Here is a 20,067-nt window from a genome sequence, read left to right as displayed (position 1 = left end):
ACCAGGTGCTATGCTTAGGGGGCCGGGGGGCATATATTCCATCATTGTCCCAAAATACCTCCATGTTAAGTTCCACGTGTTAGCCGCAAGTGGAGAGGTCTATGTGAGAGGAGACAAAGTCCCAAAGAATACCTGGGCAAAGCTAGATAGTAGGTGGAAAAAGGTGGGGCGATTTGGAGAAGGGGTGGAGGAATGTGACAGGTTCAGTGTCATGACGCTGTCAGGGGAAAACTGGGACGACTCCCAACTTGGGACGGAAGTCCTATCAGGGTGTTTGCCAGAGCCAATCCTACTTCAGAGGTGGGATGAGGGGCTTGGGGAGTCCAGTCCCTGCTACCCCCTCACTCAGAGCAAGTATTACATATGTCTGATGGTACTGTTGCCCCTTCCACAACGCATGTCAGCCTCTTTTCAGGACAGAGTTTTTATTTGTCTATTTTAGGATAGCAACTCCCAGAATGCACCTGGGTGCAACCAAGAAAACTCAGAGCGAGACAAGGAAATGGAATCCAGACCGGAAATGGAAAGTGCCTGTATTTTTCTTGCCAAACAGAGACAAAGACAACCATTATGCAACCTACCGATCCCAGGTGAATGGTGGGCAACAGTAACGGAACTGAGTGAGAAGGGTGTGCAATGGAGAAAAAGAAACACGTACATCCTCCTTATACTGAATTGGAGGCAAAAGCCACCATCACATGCAGAAAGCCACAAGGAAAAGGCAAATGGAGACTAAAAAAAAAGGAGGGGCTAAAAGCATTTTTGAAGCCTCCTGGTAATAGCTAAGCCAGATATTGGCCAAGGTGGAGCCGGGTGGAGTGTTGGAAAGTGGAAGGCTGGGCTATAAAAGCCCAGCCAGCACAGATGAAGTTGAAAGTTGTTTGGGTGCGATCAGGTGGCACAGGGTGGTGGTGGGTCAAGAGACAAGGCGGAGGGTGGAGTGTGAACAAGACTGGCAGTGTTTTGAGAGAGTGCAGGTAAGGTATTTTGTGTAGGAGAGAGTGGTACCAGTGACAAAGTAAGGTATAAGTTAGTTTAGGGGGTTAAATGTAGGGTGTTCCTAGAGGGTGTGAGGGTGACTAAGGGTGTTTGAAAGGAGAGTGTGAAAGGTGGTGGTAGGAGTAGTTGTGGGGTGATGAAAAGAAGGAGTAAGGTAGTTGGGAGAGTGTATAACATCAACAGACAGAGGAGAAGATCAGTGATATTGACAGAGAGCTGAGAGAAGAGGAGGGCATGTAGAGAGAGAGGCAAGACGGGACAAAGGAAAGATGTGCAGGTAGTACTAGGGTGTCAGAAGTCAGGGGAGAAGAGACAGACGAATACAAGCAGCTATAGGAGAGGGAGAAGGAATAAAGTTGCGAGAAAGAAAGAGGCACAGTAAGATGTGGGGCAGGAAGATCACAGAAGGAGAATGGAGATGTACATAGAGGGAAAGATAGTTAGAGATTGAGAGTGTGAGAATGGGAAAGACTGAACAAGAAAACCCTGGTGAACATCTGGCAGTCCAACATACCCAACCCCTTAGAAAGTCCTGGAGGGAGATGGATAGAAAAGACCAAGGTCTTTAGATTTCTAAGTCAGGACTAGGAAGACTTCAATGATGGGGGTTACTTAACTTCAGAGTACATATGGGGATTAGGAACAGGGTGGTCGAAAGAGCCCCCCTTAGTTTCAACCGTTCCAGACTAAGTACTTAAAAACATTTAATTAACACCTTAAACTTACTATCATTGTGTATTTCTGAGGCCATCTGTTAAATCAGCTTACACTACCTTGAGAGAATTTGGCAAAACAAGTGTAAAAAAAACATTGCCCATTACCTGGGTGGGTCTCTCAAAATACTCCTAGAGGGCTGGTTCTGAAAATCCTGCTTCACATTAATCAACTCACTTCAAACAGACAAAATTGATTCTAATCCCTCACATGGTTTGTCTATTTAATCATTTTCGGACGGCGTTCAGGCACTACCACAATGGATGATTCTTCCCTCACACTAATTATGAAACCAGACAGATTCCCTTAATTGCTCTTCTTACAGGCCGATAGCTATTTAAAATACACCACCAACATTTTCTCCAAAGTTCTAGCAAACATGCTGGCTGCATATTCCCCAGACTGGTCGCCTGGATCAGTCAGGCATTACTACTATTAGGCAATCCCAGGTCAACATTAGGATCATCCTGAATGTCACGGATATATCCCACTGTTACGAATGATTTTGTGTTTGCTGCTTTCCCTCTATAGACAACTATGGACCCTCTACTTCAACATTTTGCCGTTTTGTACCTGTTGTGATGAATCCAGGGAAGTGGCCCCTCTCTTAAAGGGGGAGCCACCCCCTTTAGGACTAGGGAGGTGAACCAATAGGCTTAACACCCCCAGGGGACAGGGCAAGCGAGATCCCACTGGGGGTGACCCTCCCTCCCTTATGGGACAATCACCAAGTAAAGGTTTTACTCCACCTTCCTTTACTTCAGAATCCCAAGTAGGTGTTGCTTGAATGGAGAGTGACCAGAGCAGTAATGCACATGGCACGTTAAAAGTAGATGGCTTGGTTTCTAACCTGTTGTTGCCACTCTTGCATGAAGAGAGGAACAAATGGATTCTCCCAAATCATTTAAGGGAGGAACATAAAGGTCTCAGGACCCAGTTACAAGAGGGAACTAGCCGGAGAGCGAGAAACGCTGGCCTGCGCAGCTTTAGAGTGACTCCCTCATAGGAGGAGCCTGGACAAAGCCATGCAGATGGTGTGATGTGCGAAGCACCAAGCCAGCCCACGGGATGCTTGCAGTCTCAAGCAGAAGGGGTTTAACCAAGCAGTTGAGGCTGGACTGACCCTTTTGTGGTGGTACCAGCCATGATTTGCATATGGTTGTTCCCTTTTGTAATGGCTAGGCAGGCGAAGAATGATGTCTGGAGGGTTTCCCAGAGTAACGCCAGAGGTTATTGATTCATTCTAAACCTTTCAGCTATCACTTCTTGTTTTGCTATTCTTCACAGGAGGAGCCTGGACAAAGAGCCATGCAGATGGCATAGTTGACGGAGCACCAAGGAAGCTAGCAGAACGCTGCAGCTGTGACGAAGATGGGGTGCCAGAGGAGCTCGGAACGGTGAAGGAAGAGGAAAGAAACCGACACGCCAGAAGCAGCATGCTGGTGTCCTGCCACCGAAGATCCATCAGTCCAGAAGAGGGGGGGATTGGGTTTGGGGAGGGGAGGGGGCAGACACAAAAGACCGCCTCCCCTAACCAGCACTGCAGCTGGAAAGCAGGTATGCAGCCTCATTCAAGAAGTGTGTGGAGGGAGGCGAGGCCACATCAAACCCCATGCTGGGCAGATAATCCACATACCCCATGAGGGGCTGAGAGAACCGACAGTCAAAGCAGGGCTGACACAGCCCATAGCCAGCGCCAGGCTGAGAGTCCAAACACCCCACGATAAGGTGAGGGAAGAGCAATTAAAGCAGAGCTGAAGAGCTGAGAAGGCCCATAGCCCACACCGGGCTGAGAATACAAATACCCTACGAGGGGATGAGAAAACCAACAACCAAAGTAGGGCTGAGAATGCCAATAGCCCATGCAGGGCTGAGGGTCCAAATACCCCACGAGAGGGCGAGAGAATTGATTGACAACGAGAAGCTGAAAAGCTGGAAAGCCCACTCCGGGCCAAGACAAATTATTTCACAAGGGGATAAGAAGTTGCACAACACAAGCAAGGGTGTACAAGGGTATTACCTAAAACACTACATGTTACAAATTACCTCAAGCTGGGTTGAGATTCATTTTAAAGATTGTGAATACCGACCAACCCAGATCAGGAAAGCCTCATCTCCACCGAGGAGACTACATCCCATGAGACGGGATGGACCTGAAACTTTCCAAACTGCCTACAAAGGCTTTTTTGTTATGAGACAGATGTTTTGAACTACAATAGTTGGCATAGAGCTGGAGAAGACTGAAAATTCTTAAGTGGGGGTCAAAAAAACAGCCACCACTAAAGAAACCAATAGGGAATTAATCTTATCCTAAGCTAAAGTTTGTTATCCTTCTGTTAGTGGTAGGGCAGATATTAGGGTAGGTGGGTTTGGACAGAAGTTATTTGTAAGGCATTCTGACAGGCACCGGTTTATTATTTTCCAGAATAGGGAACTCATTATAGAAGCAGGATTTGAATAGACCTTACTTTTCTTTAATAAAAGGATTCTGGTACAAAACATGTCTTCTTGTCCATCTCTTAAGTCTTACCCCATTGTCCTGTTAAGGTATGAGACGCAGACACAGAGCTCATAGTATTGGCTATAAACATTTATTCAAAATAAAAGGGTTTTGGAAACTGCCTCGCTGTCCCTACCCTAAGTGGTATTTCCCTACCTAAACCAAAAACGAAGTGTCTGTCCTGTGTCAAGATGTCCAATGTACTGTGTCCAGAATCCTATTCTAGCCCTCACACTAAAAGTATTACTAATATAAGGATAATGTCTTTTGGCTTGAAAGTGTACAAATGTTCACAATCAAATTTCTTTTTTCTTTTTTTCTTTTTTTTCAACTCCGACACAAAAGTTCACAGTTCCAGGGGATGGCTCCCTTCTGTAAGAAATCCTGCAGTGTCATCACTGATCCCCAGCCTAAATCCACCATTTGCCCTGCAGACCCCCCTTCCCACCGCATCCCGCATCCCTCCCCTAGCGTGTCCCTGCTCCCTCCCGCCTCCCAACCCGCCCACCGCCCATGATTGGTTACTGGGCTTCCGGGCCCAGGGTCTAGCGACCAGCGCTGCAGGCGCCCACTGCCTCCTAAAAAATCATCGGCAGGTGAGTGCTTGCAGCCCCCGACCTCCATTTTGCCCTGCAGACCCCCCCTTCCACCGCATCCCGCTTCCCTCCCCGAGCGTGTCCCTGCTCCCTCCCGCCTCCCAACCCGCCCACCGCCCGTGATTGGTTACTGGGCTTCCGGGCCCAGGGTCTAGCGACCCGCGCTGCAGGCGCCCACTGCCTTTCACCAACCAAAGCCCGCCTCTCCTCCTCTCCCAGCACCGTTCTCATTGGTCCCTCCAGCCTTTATCACCGGTCCCCCCAGGGCAGCCCTCTGCCCGGCAGCCCCCAGCGGCTAAGGGCCCCGAGGCCAAGGGCGACTCCAACAGAGGCGACTCCAGGAAGTGTCTGCAGGTGTCTGCAGGGGAAGCCACCCCAGTGGCCAGCCGTCAACCAGCGACTACAAGGACCAGTAAGGTAGGAGAGCTGGCGTTTGGAGAGGTACAGCTTTACACCAGATACCTAATCTCGTTGCCCCAAACTGCATTTGATAGAAGGGCCACCGCGCCCAAATTGCATTGTCTGTTCTCCAAACTGCACTGATAGAAGGGCCGCCGTGCCCAAATTGCATTGTCTGTTCTCCAAACTGCACTGATAGGCCACTCCCACACTATACAGGTGTCTCAAACCTAGCAGGGCCGCCGCGCCCAAATTGCATTGTCTGTTCTCCAAACTGCACTGATAGGCTTTTCTCCCACTATACAGGTGTCTCAAACTTAGCAGGGCCGCTGTGCCCAAAGTGTATTGTCTGTTCTCCAAACTGCACTGATAGGCCACTCCCACACTGTACAGGTGTCTCAAACCTAGCAGGGCCGCCGTGCCCAAACTGCATTGTCTGTTCTCCAAACTGCACTTATATGCCACTCCCACACTGTACAGGTGTCTCGAACCTAGTAGGGTCGCCGTGCCCAAATTGCATTGTCTGTTCTACAAACTGCATTGATAGGCCTCTCTCCCACTATACAGGTGTCTCTCAAACTTAGCAGATAGAAGGGCCGCCGTGCCCAAATTGCATTGCCTGTTCTCCAAACTGCACTGATAGGCTTTTCTCCCACTATACAGGTGTCGCAAACTTAGCAGGGCCACCGTGCCCAAATTGCATTGTTTGTTCTCCAAACTGCATTGATAGGCCTCTCTCCCTCTATACAGTTGTCTCAAATTTAGCTGGGCCGCCGTGCCCAAAGTGTATTGTCTGTTCTCCAAACTGCACTGATAGGCCTCTCCCACACTATACAGATGTCTCAAACCTAGCAGGGCCGCCGTGCCCAAATTGCATTGTCTGTTCTCCAAACTGCACTGATAGGCCTCTCCCACACTATACAGATGTCTCAAACCTAGCAGGGCCGCCGTGCCCAAATTTGCATTGTCGCTAAGGGAGACGGAGACTAAAGAGAGCCACTGTTAGAACCCAACTATATAACTATACAACCCTTAACTCCACCCTTACACCCCGACCAAGACAACAACTAGACTAAAACAACTCGGAATCGTACAATGCCGCGCAAACGACCCACCCAGAGGGAAAGAAGAGAAGAAAGAACAAACACCCCGAAACTTCAACTAAGAACCGCAACAACAGAACACACCCCCACAGACAGGTTCAAAGATCGGACCAACACTGAAAGAAGAGACAAATCCCTTTACCTAACTCCATACCTCACTGAGACCTACTCACCAGATCGAACCAACGCGACGCCAAAACCAACTACACTGAACAACCTACCAACATCACGAAGAAGGACAAACCCAACCAGATACAACAAGCACACAACTGAAGCAATAACACCATACATCACCAAAGCAAGAAGAACCCCCAACCCACAACCATGTCCCCTGGAAGACGAACCAGATGAAAACAAAAACCCTAGGCTAAACCTAGAAGTACTACTCGAGAACGCCGACAACCTGAAACCTGCGCCTGAACAAGATCAGAAAACGACCCTAACAAAAAAAGGCAAACCAAGCTACACCTCTAAACTCCACTGCAATCTAATAAATGCAAGATCCATGTCAAAACACTCTACAGAGATCTTCGACCTACTCGACGACAACAGCATCGACATCCTCTTCATCACAGAAACTTGGCTGGACGACAACTACAAAATCACACTCCAAAGCTGCCTTCCAGCAAACTTTAAATGCCTTCAAATAAACAGGTAAAACAAAAAAGGAGGAGGCATCGCAATAGCATTTAAAGAGCAGCTGAAAATAAGAACAGACAAACCACTCAACATCCCCAACTGCGAGTCCATGGTCATACACCTAACAACTAGCCCAAAAACCAACATCACATTCATCCTGGTGTACAGACCCCCAACCTATGATGCATCCTTCGTCGACAACTTCATAGAAGCCATAACCAACATAGCCATCAACCACGAACCACGAAGATCCATGTCAAAACACTCTACAGAGATCTTCGACCTACTCGACGACAACGGCATCGACATCCTCTTCATCACAGAAACTTGGCTGGACGACAACTACAAAATCACACTCCAAAGCTGCCTTCCAGCAAACTTTAAATGCCTTCAAATAAACAGGTAAAACAAAAAAGGAGGAGGCATCGCAATAGCATTTAAAGAGCAGCTGAAAATAAGAACAGACAAACCACTCAACATCCCCAACTGCGAGTCCATGGTCATACACCTAACAACTAGCCCAAAAACCAACATCACATTCATCCTGGTGTACAGACCCCCAACCTATGATGCATCCTTCGTCGACAACTTCATAGAAGCCATAACCAACATAGCCATCAACCACGAACACCTAATCATACTGGGGGATTTCAACATCTGGTTCGAAGACAGTCATGCCAACTCCCAAAACTCACTGATTGAACAACTCGCCACCATGAAACTACGACAACTAGTAAAAGGGGCAACTCACTCGGCAGGACACACCTTGGACGCAATATTCGCAGAGGAAAAACTCATCACCATGGCACCGCCGATACAAATACTGTGGAGTGACCATCTCATCATCCCATTCGTAATCACTCTGCCTACTCAAGTCTACATCCAACCTCCCAAACTCCCAAACTCACAGCCACCACAAAAAGAAACTGGAAAGACGTCAAAAAAGGCAACCTATTCGAACAACTGGAGTTAACCAAGCCCTCAACAACAGAACTAGACCTAGCTGACCTAGACGGGAAAGCGGAGATACTACACAAATGGATTGCAGATACAATCGACAAGATGGCCCCAGAAAAACCATTCACACCATCAAAAAAAAGAGCAATGGCAAAATGGTTTACCCCACTACTAAGCACCATGAAAAAAGAAAACAAAAAGATGGAAACGAAATGGAGGAAAGATTACAATCCAGACAAAAAAACAATGTTCCAGAAGCACATTCGTGCATACAAGAAGGAAATTCAAAAGGCAAAGAGAAAGCATTATGATGACAGAATCACAAATGCCACCAACACACAAAAAGAAATGTTCCGTATCATTAAAGAAATGAGAAACCCACCAGGCTGTGACAACACCCCAACCCCCTCGGAGAAGCTATGCAACAACCTTGCAGACCACTTCAAAAAGAAAATCAATGACATCCGACAAACCATCCAACAGAGACCAACCAGCAGCGACTTACAACCAAACGAACCTAAATCAGAACCGCAGCACAAACTCAATAACTACCCTCAAATATCAGCAGAGGCATTCGCAATGCTGATAAAACACAGCAAGAAAGCGGGCTCACCGATGGATCCCTGCCCCCCGGACATCTACAAATCAATCCTCAGACAAGGAACACCAGCAGAATACTTCAGAAACCTTCTAAATCTAACACTGGCAACAGGAACAGTACCAAGGATCTTCAAATCGGCTTACATCAAACCACTTCTGAAAAACACAAGCAGGGACGTAGATGACCTCTCCAACTACAGACCAATCTCCAACATCCCCTACCCAGCCAAACTCCTCGAAACCTACGTATACAAACTAACCCAAGAATACGTTGAAGAACACCACCTGCTAGACCAAGCTCAAGTCGGCTTCAGACCCACAAGAGGTACAGAAACAGCACTACTATCCATCTGGGATGACCTAAAAACAAACGCAGACTCCAACACAACATCTGCCCTTATCCTGCTCGACCTCTCTGCAGCCTTCGACACAGTTAGCCATGACACCCTAACCAAAAGACTAGAAGACATAGGCATAACAGACACAGTGCTACGCTGGACTAAATCATTCCTAGCAGACAGAACTGAAACCGTCTGGATCAAACCCTTCAAATCCACCCCACGAGTCAACGACTGTGGAGTACCACAAGGATCCTCACTATCTCCACTGTACTTCAACATCTACCAAACCCCAGTAATCAGAATCTTCAAGAAACACAACATCAAATGCTTCAACTATGCAGACGACACTCAAATCATCTACAAGATCGAAGACACCCAAGCCGATCATTCAAACTTAACCGACTGTCTAAAAGAAGTCTTCAACTGGATGAATGCCAACAACCTGAAAATCAACCAAGGAAAAACCGAAATCATGATCATATCCAAAGACCAAGAGAAGGAAACCGCCATCCCGTGGCCAACGGAAATGGGATCTACACCATCACCATCTAAGGTAGTAAAAAATCTGGGAGTCCTGATGGACAACACCCTAACCTTAGAACCGCAAATAAACGCAACAGTCATGAAATGCTTCTTCCTCCTCCACACGGCAAGAAAAATACTACCTTTCCTCTCCTTCACACACAAAACACTCACCATCGTCGGCCTCATCATGTCAAGTATCGACTATGCAAACAGCCTCTACCTCGGTATACCGGAATACCTACTGAAGAAGCTACAACGGATCCAAAACACTGCAGCCAGACTACTCCTCAAACTATCCAGAAGAGACCACATCACCCCGGCCCTAAAAACACTACACTGGCTCCCAGTAAAACAGCGTATCATCTTCAAAACAATGTGCATAACGCAAAGGGCAATCAGCGGACAAGGAGCAGAATTCCTACAAAAAAAAATAACAATCTACAAGCCAACGAGACCGCTCAGGTCAACCAACGAAATCTGACTGGAACAAAAACCTTACATCAAGAAGAAACTCGGAGGCACCGCTTTCTACCACTTAGCCGCGAAAACCTGGAACAACATCCCAAAAGTAATAAGGAACACCAAAGACCACCTTAAATTCAGAAAATTACTAAAAACCTGCCTCTTCAACACCGGAGACTAAAACCGAAACAACAATAAGACAAACGACTCATCAAAAAAGGGCATTGACAAACCCCTAGAACTGACAGAAGTACCCTGGGCACCAGTAGGGCTGACGTTGGACACAGGGGTCCACCCGCGAGACCCAGAGAAACGGATACAACTACTCCAGCCAACCCTTACCATCCCCCACCGCCCGTACAGCCACAACTAGGTTCCACGAGGCTGTGGAACGGACAAGATACCACCAATCACCAATCACCACACAACCGGGTGTATGGACACTAGCAGCGGTGCTAGTCATGTGGAGGGGGTGAGGAGCATGCAAGGTTAAGGGAGCGGGAACTTCACTACACTGCAACAACAAAACAAAAAAACACAGACTCGCACATCAGCACACGACGACTACCGGCCGCATACACCCCAGGCCCAGCCGACGGAACCACCGGGCTGAGGCTGCCAACAGCACATCACTGCAATCTTGCACTTTTCCAGCCTCCACCCACTAACCCACCCTCCCCCCTCTTTCAGAGCCGCCAGAGCGCCAGGGGACCACTCCGGTGGTGATAGTGCGCGGTACAAATGACCTTTAACATTAACATTTGGCCAGGGGAAGGCAGCCGCTTCCTGATCCTGACCCTGGTGGTATGATTGGTATTCGGAGGGTGAATCACCTGGGATGAGATGGCTGTTACGGGGGATGGGTTACTCCAGCAGGAGAGAAGCAGTATTCTTCCCTTTCTTGTGAGAAAGATCCCTTGAATCCAGAGTTTTTTATTTGCCATGTTGTCATTATTCAGAACCATTTAATTATAAAGAGCTGAAACCTACTTTTGTGAAGTATTTAAAAAAAAAAACAATATTCATTCTTCATATGTGCATAAGAAGACTAAAACACATTCTAATGTTTATGATTGTTGTTCAAATAAAACTGTCCAACAATATAACTTAAAATCATCTAAAATGTCCTTTGAGAGTTTTTTAAAAAAAATGTTCTCACCCACTGATCCCTGGAGATCTGTCGTCCAGGTGGCCAAGACATGGCTATCGCTCCAGTACCTGGGGTGGACCAGTGGGGGAGGATCACTCGGATGAAGGGTCCTCGGGGTAGTGGAAGTGGGACACCGGAGGTTGAGACGCGGTACCCTCTTCGCATTAACACCTGTTTCCCCCATCCTACCCCATAGGATATGTAGAAGCTCTACCCCCTTCCCCCTTTCCGACACAAACGCTTTCCTATACCGTGACAGACAACGGACAAACTCGAGCCGTTTACCTGACATGTCCCAACACCAGGGTCAGGCAGAGTCAGGCAGGAGATAACTACGTACACCTGATGGCCCTTTCCCTTCCCCACGGGGATAAAAGGCGAAAGCACACTTCGAGCAAGGCCAAAAGCATGAGGAAGCAGCTATTCCAGACCGACAGTTCAAACGGAGAAGAAAGGCGGCGAGACCTGAGAGGACGACAAGGAGGGAAGTGCCCTTGCCCTTTTCAACCCAGACCCGCAAAGCCTCTGTGAAAGGAATCATAAGACCGTAATTTACAGCTGGCTTGTGGTGCAACCGATGTCAACGGCGCACGGGGGTCTCCCGCATTGATAACCCAGGCGGGGAGGCACGCTTGCTACCGTGGTACCGTCCTTGAGTCTAGAGGCAAAACAAGCCAACAGGTTCAGCACAGCCAGTGAGTTGGAGAGAGCTGATAGCAAACCGGACTGTGTTGAGCCAGAGGTTGCGAACAGCAACATTGTATGAACTTGCGAACAAGGAACTTGTGCGAGTTTAACCTGGAAAGAAAGTCAACTGAAGGACCAGCTGCAAAGTGGTCGGCGCCACGTGGGCGCTCATTTGAAGGACTCTGGCTGGGCCCCTTTGTTGAAACTACAAGTACCAGGAGGCCGTAGGAGAGGCCGGCATGAGGAGTCAGAGGGGTCATACAAGGTTCAAGTCAAATACCTTGTACAATTGAAAGTCGCTGACACGTTGACAAGGAGAGCAAAGGGAATTTAATCCTGCATTGTGAGAAAGCAAACTGAACTGTGTGTCGACAAGAGTGAACCCGGCTGAGGGCTGTCTGCAGCGACTGGTTGTTTAAAAATGAAGACTCCTGAATGTTAGATTGTGAATGAAAGGCCGTATTGAACCAGACAGAGGGAGACCCATGTTGTATGAGGGATCGGAGCCTGGCAGAGGGGGATCCTCAGGCGACGAGTAATCGCCCCATGAAGATTTATTGAAGGAAGTTTTGTTTTGTGGATTGTAACACATCAGGTCATCTGAGACAAGAGACTGTGTGAAAGAGACTTGGCCACAGAAGGCCCTGATATTTAGGAACCGATCTGTCACCTCGTGGAGACTAGGCACGGGAGTGTGCTGTGCTCAGGAGTCCAGCCTTGTCGCATGCTAAGAACGTGGGGAAGGGAGACCCCAGCCATACCATCCTGACTATCATTTTGAGAACACTTCTTTCTTTTCTAATGTACATTATCCCACACTATTTTGTAACTTAGAGGTAAGGATTGGCAATAGTTCTTTTAGTATAAGCCCTTTTTATTTGGCAAAGCGTTTATCTCACCCATTATACATTTTAATAAACACCCTTGAACTGTGATCACTCGTGTCTTTACTGTTGCCACCATGAGTTCCTTACACCTTGGACTCCAAGTCCCAGAAAGCCTCAAGTACTGAGACAAGGAAACGGAGCAAGGAGTCAATGTGGAGTGAACGTGATGCCAAGAACAACATGCAATTTAGTTGTTAGAATCAAAGTCAGCTGCACAGGACATTAAAATTTGGAAATCACCTGCAAGTAAAAGACCAGAAAAGGAGAGAGGAGAAAAGCTGCAGAGTGCCCGGAGCGGGAAGCAAACCCAGAGGCAGGGTCAGAATTACAGAGAAGAGCTGTGGAGAGAGCAGGGAACGTTTGCCGGTAAAAGTATGGAGGTGTTTCGGACCAGAGGAGAGGAACTCTGGTGAAGTCATAGTAGGTGCCCTGGAGGGACCGGGAATGGTGAACTGTGACCATAGGAGATGCAGCCCTGCCTGTGGAGCGGTAATGGCTTCAACAGCGAAAGAATGAAAAGCTGATGCGAGAACCAACAAAAAACGTCCCTGCAGCAGCATGTTTCACCAGTGAGTCAACCTAAAAGAGTAGGGGGCTCCGGGACGTGCCAACATGTTAATGAACAACTGGAAAGCATTTTTGAATACCGACCAAGTAGAACTGAAAAGTAATGGCAAACATGGTACAATTCTCCTAATATGAGATGTCAATTTGGAGAAACCTGAAACAAGCATTGGCAAGAGATATTGAGAGAATGAAAGGTGGACGGAGCTTCAACAACCCCTCATATATGGGGTGTCAGTATGGGGGGGAAGTTGGAACAAGTGTTACGGAAAATTCTCAGAAATCTGCTAATTCCCTTCTACCTTCGAGACAGCCAGCTCTTTTTGCTGGACTTTAGGACTTAATTTCTAACCTGGAGAGAGTGAGACCTTCTTCCCACTCTCTCGTGTATTTTTTTGTGATTTGGACTCTGTTTCTTTTGACTTTGGAGTCTGACAAACTCCATAGGCATCATCTTTATACTGTGAAACACAGTACCTTCAGTGCAGTGGCACAGGGAAGTCTCTTAGATTTTCAAAACGTTGAAATACCTTCTCTTCGTGAAACTACTGTTTCCAAGAGCAGTGAAGTGAAATTGACTTCACTTACATTTTGTAGCTTTCTAGACCCAGCACACACTATCTTACAATAGGATGCTGGAGGGGTTACTTAGTATCCCTTTGTCTAGTTTCTCATGTAAAATATTTATGTTACCATTTCCACAATTAATGGCTGGTGGCAGTGGTTTACTTTTTACTACCATTGTGTGTTTCTACCCCAGGCTGCAATAAAGCACCCATGGGTGCCCATTTTGTCAAAATGGCCCGTCTTCTTTTGTTCGCCATTACTTGTTGGTAAGGTCCTTTTTGAGATTTACTCCGCGCCAAACCAGGTTTAGTCCCATTGTTATTTTTGTCTTCGGCGGCATTCACAAGTGAAGCCCGCCTCTGGTTCCAGCATGTCTGGCATGGCAGGAAGTGAGGGAGGTGCCCAAAACTCCCTGTGCTTAGTCTCCTTCTTACGGGAACGCATCCAAGGGTGATTGGCTGGAGGGTTGTCTTTGGAGGACAGCCACCCTGCTGTAGGATTGACAGCTAGGCTGCAAATGAATGGGAGAAACCTGCATAAAAGGCAAGGATTTTTGCTTGGAAGGCAAGTCGACCACTGGATGAAGGAATCCGAAGAAGAACTTGGAAGAGATGCCTGCTGCAACTCCTGGACCGTTGGTTTGCCCAGTGAAGCCCAGCAGCTCTGAATTCTCCTTGACTAGTGAAGACCTGCAAAGGACAACTTCTCCCCTTGGGTTGGTGGGTCTAATCGACCCCAAGACAAGCTCATCTGGAAATCCTCTCGGAGCTGGCTGTACTTCCATTGCTGCTGCAGGAACCGAAGTGCCAGGGAGAGGAACACCAGAATCGAGTGAGTGTCTAAGTCGGACCCGAGCTCCAGGAAGATCCTCCGGACTCCCAGGAAGCAGGACTGACCAAGCCTGGGCCACCTCAACAGAGTACTGGACCCCAGATGCGAGGAAAGTCCATAGTGGTATCTGAGAACCGCAGTGGTGCTCATTTGCGAGAGCCGCTCGGAGCTGAAACCGCGAAGTGCTGCTGATCTGAAGTTTCCCTACTCCTGCTGCCGACCTTGAATTCGTAGTTCAGGATTCCTCAGACGTTCTGCCTCTTGTCCCCACGACTGAGGCCCAGGAACAACAGAATCTGCAGACCTACACAGGAAGAGAAGCCAGCTGGAACCAATTTCTTCTAACCAAAGGTACTGTAAAACTAAGGGGACTAACCTCTTGTTGTGTAGCCATGCCAGTTCTCAGTTGAGACTTGTCTTGGTTGCTTTTGCAGATTTGCTAGCAGCTTTGCCCCTCACAAACCTCCCAGCTTGTAGCCCTACAGTGATTCAATTTATTCTACAAAGACTTCTAAAACATTGTGCAAGACCTTTACTTACCTGCTCCAGAATATTTGTTTAACCTTTGTGTTATTTCCAAACCCTTTTCTTTGACACCAAACTCAGTATTGCTCTAAATGTACCAGTGATATATTAATGTCCACAGTGTACTAGTTACTTAAGTCACCTCAGGGTTTTGGAAGAATCTGTGTGCCATCACTAATGGGTACTTGCTCATTTAGAGAAACTAAGAGTGTGTATTTTGAAGTGTAATTTTGTGTTACTTATATACTGCTCCCAATCAAGAAACCTTGAGTGTGAGTGTTTATTTGAATACTTGTCACTGTGAATCTCTGTGTAAAAACCCTACTGCTCACATTGACCCATCTTGAGATAAGGAAAGAACAAATTGGCAGAAAAAGTCACGATTCACAGCGCTTTTAAGTATAAATTAGACAAAGAGGGTCAAGGCTGCAAGTATCTGGGTAGTGTGGATATACTGCCAGTATAATTTCACTGAGGTAAGTACAATTGCAACACAAACAAGTCCCAGTTTCACAGCGCCAAGTATAGCAAAATAAAAATCTGAAGTCCAAGTGATTTGTATGAAAGAACAGCCTTTAAAGTCCAAGGTTTAGTACAAGCAACAGCCTAACAAGTGTTTCGAGCCTTCCACGGCTCTTCATCTAAGGCTATGATGAAACATGGGATACAATAACAAAATGGTGTGCAACATTCAATAATATAGTGACACCATACAGTAACATAAGCAGGACAAATAAAGGCATAGCATCCAGGGGAAAAGCAGGGGATGAATGAGCCAAAATTAAATGTATGCAATTTGCAATGGGTTTAATGCAAGACAAAAACGAAAATCGAAAGCATATTTGACAAAAGAAAAAATTATAAACGTAATAAATTTAAAGCCATACCAAAAGTGGTGTATGTCCATTAGGAGGTGGATGTTGAAATATTCAAAATGGAGAGAAAAACAAATTTGTGCTAGGGTTACAATTTATTCGATGAAATGACTGCAGCAGCGCAATCAGAAACAATAATGCCAAAAAAAGAAATAATCTAGTGTAAATGTACACCATATAAACCAGACACCAATTAATCTGAGGCAGTATTACCTTAATAGAGATAGAGCCTGAAATTTAAGCTGAAGGGACAATGCCCAAAAAGTACTCTGCGGAGGAGAAAGAAACAATCAATCTATGGAGAAATGGCCAAATTGCTGCAATTTGAGGGATGAAAGAAAAAAAAGGGGGTAATTAAAGTACCTGAAGGCTTCGCAATTGCGGATAAAGCTGCAAAATAAAGGAAAGGAAAGGGAAGAAAAGAAACAAACTGTATCAAATAGATTGAAACAAATTTAAGTTAATATTTACCAGGTAGTGAAAAGCAGCTGGTTAATGCAACAAAAAGAGCGCACGCAATCGAAAAGAGGTACCCATTAGTAGCACTAAACTGAGCAGACTTGAAGAGGTTAAACCTCCGGCTCGAATGAGCATCAACATTGAATTACAATTCCAAAGTGAACAGGGGGCCATGTAAAACCGTCTTACCTGGTCGGCTGTTTAGACAGACTGAAGAAATCAAAGCGCTTGTCGCGAAGCTAGAAACAGGACTAGATAAATGCATCAGGTCAGAAAAACACTTTTGTTTCTTATGTGCCTAACCTCTTATTCTTTGGCACACATTTTTATTAACCTCTTTACCCATGGGCCATTATTTTAATTATTGTAAATTGGTCGCCTTGTGCAACCTGTACATGTTCTTGCAGCAGTGCACACTCAGACAGTATCATATCCCTCTTAATTCATGATGTTCCCTCAGTTCATTTATCCAAAATTCTCCATTTCGCTTAATGGTACTCTTGATTTTTTAGGCACGCAATTAATTTAGTAATTACCCACTTTGCCCTCTCTTTCGCTTTCCACCTACAATTTTCGCATTTTTTTTTAAAAAGAAAAAAATATATAAAATGTACTTTCCTTTTCATTCTTTAGTGGCTTTCTATTTCACATTTTTCTCTCATGTGTGCACTGAGCATTTTTAAGGCAATTTTAGTTTCATTTAATATCTCTTACTTACCCATTGAATTGCCTTGTATTTTTAGGCAGTTCAAACATGGCGGCTCTGTTGGTTCCTTCCTTCTGCCATGTTTTTCTGACCTGGTGCATTTATCTAGTCCTCTTTCTAGCTTCGCGACCAGCGCATTGATTTCTTCAGTCTGTCTAAACAGCCGACCAGGTAAGACGGTTTTACATGGCCCCCTGTTCACTTTGGAATTGTAATTCAGTGTTAATGCTCATTCGAGCCGGAGGTTTAACCTCTTCAAGTCTGCTAGGTTTAGTGCTACTAATGGGTACCTGTTTTTGATTGCGTGCGCTCTTTTTGTTGCATTAACCAGTTGCTTTTCACTACCTGGTAATTAACGACATAAATTCGTTTCAATCCATTTGATACAGTTCGTTTCTTTTCTTCCCTTTCCTTTATTTTGCAGCTTTAACCGCAATTGCGAAGCCTTCAGGTACTTTAATTACCCCCCTTTTTTTTCATCCCTCAAATTGCAGCAATTTGGCCATTTCGCCATAGATTGTTTCTTTCTCCTCCGCAGAGTACTTTTTGGGCATTGTCCCTTCAGCTTAAATTTCAGGCTCTATCTCTATTAAGGTAATACTGCCTCAGATTAATTGGTGTCTGGTTTATAAGGTGTACATTTACACTAGATAATTTTTTTAGCATTATTGTTTTTGATTGTGCTGCTGCAGTCATTCCATCGAATAAATTGTAACCATAGCACAAATTTTTTTTCTCTCTATTTTGAATATTTCAACATCCACCTCCTAATGGACTTACACCACTTTTGGTATGGCTTAAAAATGTATTACGTTTATAATTTTTTCTTTTGTCAAATATGCTTTCGATTTTCGTTTTTGTCTTGCATTAACCCCATTGCAAATTGCATAAATTTAATTTTGGCTCATTCATCCCCTGCTTTTCCCCTGGATGCTATGCCTTTGTTTGTCCTGCCTATGTTACTGTATGGTGTCACTATATTATTGAATGTTGCACACTCCATTTTGTTATTGTATCCTATGTTTCATAATAGCCTCAGATGAAGAGCCGTGGAAGGCTTGAAACACGTGTTAGGCTGTTTCTTGTACTAAACCTTGGACTTTAAAGACTGTTCTTTCATACAAATCACTTGGACTGCCGATTTTTATTTTGCTATGCTTTGCGCAGTGAAACTGGGACTTGTTTGTGTTGCCATCTTGAGATAAGCCTGGCTGCTCAGCTACACTTCCAACATGTGTAGTACAGACTTATACCAAAGGTTGGGTTACCTGTTGGCAGGAGGACAAGGTTGGTGTAGTCTCCCACAGGGTAATGCATACAATCTTGCCTAACAACAATGAATGTCCAAAGTTAACAAAGTTGTATTATTGAAGAATGCAACTGTGCTAGATTTAAGAGGAATATAACAGAAAGACCTGATGAGAGATACACATCAGATAGTGAACCTTTTTGAGAAGAAATAACTGGCAGGAGAGTACACCACGGGATCTGCATGAGCCAACGGGGAGATATTCTTGGCAGGAGAGTAGACCAGGATGTCTAGAGATTCAGCTGAGAGGTTTCCTGGCAGGAGAGTATACCTGGAAACCCCATTTTGAACTGCTGTGTTAAAGATAAACTTTGTCATATCAAGTAGTTTAAATTGAACATTTTGTCAACCAGAAAATTAGAAAGGACTTTCCTTTCCTATATTCCATCCAGTGTTGTGGAAAACACATTTGTTTTGCCATCCTGAGGAAAGTATTAGGTGAAAGGGACATACATTTGAATTGCCTTTAATAGAACATTGTTGAAACAGAACATATTGAACAATGTACCTGAAAAAATCAGGGCAAGGAAGCCAACCCCTAGACACAAGGATTATTTTGTTGGAGTTATATGTTTAGGCTTTTGCAACTTTTTGGTTGAATTGAAATTAGAAACATTTACCTTACAACTTTTGATTGTATATGTTAGTGTGAGGGTCAGAAGGTTTGGACAGGTGGTCAGTCTGCTTTAGTTTTAGTTTTAGTTTCATAGGAAGGGACATTCTCTTGATAGGGAAAGTTAGGCCTTTATCCAAACCACTTTCTGTTAATAAAAATAGCTGATGTTGAGAATATTACCACTTTGCGTCCGCCTCTCATCTCTGACCCCTCACACTTCTCCGGGATTCTCTTCACCAACACAATTAATCAATTACTCAACCAACGTTCTTTGTGACCCCAGAGGATACCTCCTCCTTTTTGGCACTTCAGTTCACTACTGGGGAGCTGTCTCCCTTCCCAATGTCTCTTTAAAACATTTAGAAACTCCTAAGGGCACGAGCCTTCCTTAGTCTGAAACACTTAGACTTGGCTTTGCATGGTGTACTCCACCTGTCAGGACTTTCTCATGTGGCTTCATTTTACACACTTGTAAACTTGACTTTGCCCTGTATACTCTCCTGCCAGGGCTTTTCTCACGCGATTCACTTTACACACTTGAAAACTTGACTTTGCCTTGCCTTAACCTTTTTGTACATTTCTCGCATTCACTTCGTTATTATACTGGAGACATCAGGTCTTAAATTCCCCTTCATTCACTGTGCTCACTGTTTTAGGTCCTTGATAATATGTTATGGAGAGCCCCAGTGTCCCTTCTTGGCACACTGGCTTTCCTTGGCGTTCTCCAGCTCTTCTGCAGTAAACTGGCTGCAACGCTGCAGGGTCCAGCCGCTCCTTCACAGGCTCGCTGGCTCCATTCAGCTGCTCTTGTGCCCATTGCGGCTCCCGCCTTGCTGGGATCCATTCTCCATGTTCGGGTGGCTTCAGTGTTACTGCTCGATTCCCGTGATCGCCAGGGAGACTTCCCTCTTCTTCCTGTCATGGCTCTGACACAGTGAACCAACATCTGTAGTTTTCCTTCATTCATCGTCTCTTTGAGCCGGCTGGCTCCACCGTCTTCGTTGTGGCTCAATAGTCCCTCGGTCCGTAGCGAGAGGTCAAAGCTTTCCCATGCTG

At 45.7% G+C, this 20,067-nt stretch overlaps 1 protein-coding gene and 1 long non-coding RNA gene across 2 annotated transcripts in view; both read right to left on the bottom strand.

Annotated features, from left to right (window-relative positions):
• ABCB8 (ATP binding cassette subfamily B member 8) overlaps positions 1–20,067 on the bottom strand; it is a 1,358,869-nt gene that overhangs the window by 928,737 nt on the left and 410,065 nt on the right. The window lies entirely within an intron of this gene.
• LOC138566075 (uncharacterized) lies at positions 15,313–16,319 on the bottom strand. Its single transcript, XR_011301830.1, has 3 exons — positions 16,285–16,319; positions 16,135–16,190; positions 15,313–15,693 (listed from the first exon to the last, which is right to left on the bottom strand). It is a non-coding gene; the product is annotated as an uncharacterized lncRNA (long non-coding RNA).

The sequence above is a fragment of the Ambystoma mexicanum genome, chromosome 2p, assembly GCF_040938575.1.
Source record: "Ambystoma mexicanum isolate Mex_15411 chromosome 2p, UKY_AmexF1_1, whole genome shotgun sequence".
Taxonomy (NCBI): domain Eukaryota; kingdom Metazoa; phylum Chordata; class Amphibia; order Caudata; family Ambystomatidae; genus Ambystoma; species Ambystoma mexicanum.
The sequence above is the reverse complement of the archived record's forward strand: the minus strand, read 5'-3'. Positions and strand labels throughout refer to the sequence as shown.